Here is a 7,061-nt window from a genome sequence, read left to right on the forward strand (position 1 = left end):
TGTTGTGCTAAGAGTTGTTTCTATTTCAGTATTTGCTTTCTCAATATAAAAATGAGATTTTTTTTTCCACACACAATACATAAGATATTTAATAATTCAATGGTATGAAGGGGCATTGCTGTCTAAGTCCTGTTAAATTTACTTCGAGTTCTGCACCTAGTTCCTTCCATATTACATTGAGAACAAACCCTGAAGATCATGTCCATGCTCTGACAGGTTTATAGACAGTAACTTACCTTCTAAGGGGTAAATGTAATATCCTTGCTTTTGAGGTCTGAGAGGTGGTTTTTTTAAAAATCATACTAGGCCCAGTTTTTACAAGACTTTTAAAGGGCTTAACTTGGAAGCTGTTTCTTAGTAGCTGGAACTGGCTGTACCTTTGCAACACTCGATGCTTTCCCCTCTGTACCATAATTGTCTGAATTATGAGATCCCAGAATAATGTCTGTATATAAAATAATGACAGGAGAATTGATTTCTTGGGGTACTGTGACTCAACTGTAATTGATTCTTGGGTGGTTTTTTTGGTCTAACGTAGAATGTTTCTAGGTTATACAGTGTATTTCTGTATTCTACAAATAACTTTGAGGAAAAGGACTTTTGTGGGATGAAGTCTCATTGAATGACTTCAGAACTTTATTCTGGAAAAGCTGAAGTGGCCTTTTTGTTTCAGTAAAAATATATAAGCCTATTTTAAAATTTACTGTAAATAACATATTTGTCAAATTGATAGATTAGTTGGGTCACTAATGTTGTTTTTCTTCCTGTAGTACTTTTTGAAACAAAGGAAAACAAAGCTTAATATGGAAACAAAATGTGATATCGTGTAGCAGAGAGGATGTAACTCTTTAGGTAATCTCTAAAAAGTAAGTATTGCATGCAGGAAGTGAAGTAAATTTAACTGTGCATTAGAAGAATTTCTTTGCACTCCATTCTGCACCAGAAATAATTTGCATGTTGGTAAGTGTCCATTTAACAAAGTGAAGCAAAGCAGTATGTGCTTGCAGTGTATAATTAGTAACTGTTCCTGTAGGATCAAAGAAGAATAGAGGGTATGTAGGAGAAAACTATGTTAAAGGTATCGACTAGCAAGTGTAAATAAAAAGTCATATCAAGTTGGAGCATTTTATTAGTCACTAAACATTGACTAAATTAGTCACTAAGTTTTTCCCACAACTTTATTTTTGTTAGAAAGTATAATGAAAGACAAGGGTGATATTCCTGAAATGGAAATTAGATCTTAAGACAATTCTAGATGTCTAAAGTATCATAACTGAAAAAGATCAGTTCAGGAGCTAGTAACTTGAAAAATAAGAACAAAGTTTGAGGGGGATTTTATATTAAACTTAATGCACTTAAAAATTATGCCAAAATTTGGCCTATACTTGATTTATATGAAATCTGTAGTACAATATATATATAGAGAGATATATACATAATATATTACATAGTGGAGTTTAATTTTTTATGTATAGATTTTTTTCTTGTTACTGCATACTCTGTTAAAAGCAAGTGTTTATGAAATATAGAACAGCTTTGTCTGTGTGAGGTAAGGCTTATGTTAGTATTCTGGAAAATAATGCAGTTGTAACCCCCAGTCTCTCAACCTCTTGCAGAACTTTATTGAAAAACAAACAAACAAAAAAACCAAAACAAACAAAAAACCCCCTAAAAAACCCTTTCAAATGCAGGCCCTGTGCTAGTTGAGGATCATGTAATGGTTGCTGTAAAATAGTGTACAACTGAAGTTTTAAATACATTGTAACTTTTTGTTATATTTTTGTTAATGATTTTGTACTTATTGTACACTTCTGCAGTTGTCAACTAATGTTTAAATTCATATTGACTGGTAACTGAAGTGTCTAACTTCATCTGCAATGAGTGGGTAATAAACTACTATTGGATTCAATTGTATTCTGTTTTCTCTGTTCCTTCCAGTGCTAAGGAAGATGTGGTTGGACGTGTATCACAAGTGTAAAACACTGATCACAAGAAAACTTACATTCACATTACTAATAGTAATAATATTGTCTTTTAAGGTGTGGGCTTTAGATCCAAAAGTTTAGGAAAAAGAATAAGGAAATACTGAAATGAGGTTTTTAATTTTCCACTGCCTTAAAATCTGGACTCTCCAGTTTCATATACTAAATAAGAAATCAAGTCATTGAGCAAACTGTATACAAAGATTGAAGTTGTATCTTTCTATAGCTTTTGTCAGTTCTATGCTGATAAATGAGTATGGAAGCATGCTGTTATTCTGACAGAAAACTTGTTTTCTGGGAAAGCGTGTGTTGTGGGGAAAGAAGAAATAGTTCCACAAGTTCTGGAACTACTGAAACTGGGGTTTCCAGTGGGTATCTGATGGCTGCTTTGACTTACACTGCAGGGTTAGCTGTGTGAGAGAGCTCAGTCCTTTACTTCAGAATTCTCACAGAAAACAACCATGTGAGTTTGTATCCTGTTGGGTCACCTTCCAGTAACTTCTGCTCACCTCACAGATCAGCTTTGAAAATTGGCCAGCTGTGGGTATTTCCCCCCCCAGACTACTGAATATCTACAGATCTTCATGGAATGCATGTAAGCAGCATATTTACATGAGCTTTACTTCCTTAGTAATCAGACTAACTGGAGAATATTATTTATTTAAAACGCTGTGAATTTTGTTTTACCATGGTCCCAAGATGTTTTAATTGCTATGTGATATACTAACATGAGAAAGTATTAGTTCATTTGTATATCTGTATGAACTTTAGGTAGCCTTAAGTTGCTTGGAAGAAGTGCAGCAAAAAAAATACTAGCATAACTCTTGCTTCCTCTCTTTCTGTAGTTGTACAATGCCCAGCAAGGAAGTTGGAGCAGTTGAGTAATGTATCTGAACAGTACTGCAGAACACACTAGAAGAGGTGGGAACTGCCTTTTAAAAGGAAGCTGTTGGGCCATTTCAAATCTTTTTATTGGGCACTGTACAATATTCCTCCTTGTTTTGGTAACTAGAAGGGTTTACTTGGAGCCAGTGCACAAATTCTGCTTTTTACACAAGGTAAAAACTTATATATTTATGCCAAGTAAATCCCCTACAGCTTGCAGAGGTTGCTGTGATTTTTATTTTGTCTACCAAGGCCTTTTTGTCCTGATAAAGCTGCCAAAAATGTAGATAAACCAGGAAGTTAATGCCAAGGACCACAGAAATGTATGATCTGGTGGTTATTAGTTTGTTCTATAAGTTTGAAGGTAATTTTCAAGATGTGGAAACAAAAACATCAAAAAAGCAACTGACACTTGAAGAACCCCAGAAAAGATAAACTCAGAAGAAAGTACATGATTAAAACCTCAGCAAATGTAAGTAAACCACACCTCTGTGGCAAGATTTTAATTCATATTCCACTGATGTTTCTGTTTATGGCCTTTGCTGGGGAAATAGTGGTTTACTATAAGGACGTAACTTGTTACCGAAGCTAATCTTTGGTCCCTTGCTTCATAAAATGTTTCTTAAGTGCTTGGTCTTTCTAATTCCTGATTCTAAATAAAATAACATTGAAGGAGTTTGGAGTAAGCATTCCTTCTCTGCTTAAACAGCTGACGGATCTTAATTGACAGACTCATGGCAGTTCCAGTTTATGCCATAAGCTGAAATTTGAAACATGTAATTGAAAAACTTCTGATCAGCCCATCCTAGCCAAATATTGCTAAACTGGTAACTAAATCTCCACAGACCCAAGATTTGGATCTTCCTCAATTGTATATGGTTTGTTGCTCTTTCCATGAGACATTAGATGACAAGAGTGGACCAGATACAGAAGTGCATAAGCCTTTATAGGTACAAATCATCTTTAATAGTCAGTTTAGCCATGATTTGCACACGTATTATCTAATCTGATTGGACTTCCTGCTTGCTAACTACTTTCTGCAAAGTAAAACCAAGTTCCTCCCAACAGTTTAAATTTGCAGTGCACTAGTAATTGTCCCTTCCTCCATTTTACATTTTGCAATAAAGCTTTCCCTGTGTTTTAAGATCAGTCTGTGAAGAACAGTTGGATAGAAACACTTAATGTTTTCTGAAATATTTTCTTATTGCTCCTTTTAATTGTCAAATATTGATTACTCCCTTTATTATTGACTTAACTGACTGCTCTAGCTTTTTACAGGTGACTTATTCTGACCACATGCTGTGGCATTTTTGGATGGCGTGGCAAGTACTTGGTGTACAGATGATGTGGTTTTGATACAGTATGTAACAGCCCTTTTGAAGTGTGGCTGGTATGTTTGCTTTTACTTCACTCTGATGTTCTGACCCTCCCTCCCGTTTCTGGGACAAATACCACCTTCTCCTGTTCCCACAACTATAGAACATGGATCATATCCTAAAGAGAAATCTTTTTCTTTTTTAACTATGTGGTAGATCTTTCAGGGAAATATAAATTTGTGGTGTTTGTCATCACCCCCCACCCCAAGTGCATATGCATTGCAGCAGTTTGCAGGGGAGCCAAACGTCTTTTCTTAATCTTGGGAGGAAAATAGCAAACTTCCTTTATGCTGCTTTAAAAATCAGTGAAAGACCACTGTTTTAAATAGGTGCTTCATAATGAAATTCAGTGAAGTTCAGACAACAGCAAACTCAACGAAAGGATCTCATTTTGGTGGATACTATCCTAAACTCGTTAGTTCAACAGAACTAAAGCATATGTTCTACTCTAGAAAACACTACAAATTGGTGACAGAAAGCAGCCAGACTGCAATTAGGTGAGATTACCTTTAACTAGATTCTGATCAGCCTTTCCTGGGTGGGAAAGCAATGATACCTGATTCTGTACAACTGGCCACAATTGCCTCCCAGCTCTCTGGTGCTTTCCTATGTGCAGCTTTCCCACGTGCTACAAGCCATTTTTCCTCACTTTCAGGGATGCCTACTTCTAATCTACTCTTCAGTTTTTTCCCTTCAAGCAGCTCCAGAGACCAGCATCCTACCAAGCTTTGCAGCCGTATTTCATGCCTGGTGATATGCTACGCCACAAGGCTCCTCCAGCTCACAACGGGCTGCATTCATGGGCCAAACTGGTTTCATTAGGGTGGCCATCCTCTGCGTAGCTGGGTATCTCCATTCTGTGTTAAACGCTGTGGCTGGTCTTAAATGTGTAGAGTAAGATGGTTGAAGGTGAGAAACAGCAAAGTATGTCACTGGGGCATTGCAGAAAGCAAGCAGGGGAGGAAGCTGTGTGTGGCAGAGGTAAGATGTTGGCATATGGAGGAGAAAAGGGTTGTGGGAATAGGTAAGGGGAGGACATAAGGGATTAACAGAGGTGTTGGGAAGTGGTAGGCTGAGGAAGAAATTGACAGGTGTAAACAAGGCATGAGCTGTAAACACTTTGCTCTTTTCAGAACATCCTTGTAACAAAATTCCATCTTTATAGTCTTTTCATAACTTTAATTACTTTTTTCCTTTTTTTTTTTTCTCCCTAACGGATATGCAGTCTGGATATACTTAATAATCAAAAAGGAACTACTAAGAGTTTTCCAAAGTTGGAGAGTGGGGAGCTATTTTGGCTTAAAGTTGTGGCTATTTGTTACAGTAGCAGGAGAGCAGTTCATCGCCTGTACTAACTCTAATGGAGTTCAGTTCCAAGTAATCTCAGATTTGAGTTTGTAGATGGATTCAGCAGTCAATCTTCTCAGAATCTTAAAAAAAAAATCCCCAAAACAAAACGGCAACAAGAAAACCCAAAGCTTGTTTTCTGGAAGTTCTTTTCCCCTTAAATGTGTAAGGCTAATTTGACATGACAGCTTAGCAGCATAAGCAGAAATACATTCTGCTTCCATATCAGTTAAAGACAAAACCTTCCCCTGAATTACTTAACCCATTACATGTTTGATCATCTCTCCTGATATGCCAGTAGCTGTGTTTGGGCAATTCCTGTTGTAAATTCAGTCCTGGTGGCTGATAAAGTGCAGAACTGCCTTGGGAGGATTGCCAAACAACCGCTGTTATGAAGAGTTACTTTGCAATTGCTAATCTTGTGCTCTTAAGCAAAGGGATGTCATCATATTTGTCTCGTACACAATGATTAAATTTCAGAACATGATGACCCAGATTTCTACTAACTTGCAAAGATTTTCAAACTGAAAATTTAGAGAGGCTGCTATCTGTGCTTCCACTGTGCAGCATGTCCTTTAGTCATTCATCTTGGTGATCTACTGTTTACAGCAGCATTATTCATGCTGTAATAGCTCCTAATTGCTTAGTGGACATTGCTGTGGACTATAGTAGATCACTTGCAGGTGCTGGAACTATAAATTAAATACAGTTATTACTCAAAATTGGTGCTTGCTGCCTTTAGATTTGAGAGTGTTTTCTCTGGGCTGATGTTTATAGGACCTAATATGCTGTCTTGACAAATTTTAATTTAGTTTGAAGGACTAAAGTTGCCAACATCTTTAAGACAGTGGTAAAAGCACAGAGTTAACCAGTTCAGCATTCAGGCCGATTTCATACCAACACTAGCACTGCATCGTGCTTGCCTTGCAGCAGTAGCTGTTGGCCTTGTGAGTGTTGGTGCTGTGTCTATAGACAACAGGCTGTGTGCACTAGCCCATTGAATTGCAAGTAAAAAAAAAAAAGCAAAAAAGAATATTATTTGGAATTTGTAAAAACCCCGGGGTCTGGAAAAACGTAACAGCAAGCTCCAGGAAAAGGAAATATAATTAATTCTTCTTCTTTGGATCCCTCCTGGGAAATAACCCTCCTGCTCCCGCCGGCGCGGAGCAGCGCAGCTCCGCGGGGCATCGCCCTGCACAGGCTTCATTTCCAGCCGCTGTCAGTCGCTTATAAAAAGCTGTAAAGGAAAATCAGCCCCTGGGCCCCGCCCACTCTCGCGTGCGGCGGAGCAGGCTCAGCCCACCGGCCTTTCGGGTGCCGCCAGACGATCGCTTCCCCCCCGCGGCGCCCTGGGAGGGGACTGGCGCACCAGGGCCCTGTCCGAGAGCAGGCCCGGCTCCAGCCGCCCGGGCTGCGTCGGAAGATGGAGGCCGCGGCCTGGTACCCGCCCCGGGCCCGCAGCCCCGCGCGC

This window comes from Falco naumanni, chromosome 7 (genome assembly GCF_017639655.2).
Source record: "Falco naumanni isolate bFalNau1 chromosome 7, bFalNau1.pat, whole genome shotgun sequence".
Classification (NCBI taxonomy): domain Eukaryota; kingdom Metazoa; phylum Chordata; class Aves; order Falconiformes; family Falconidae; genus Falco; species Falco naumanni.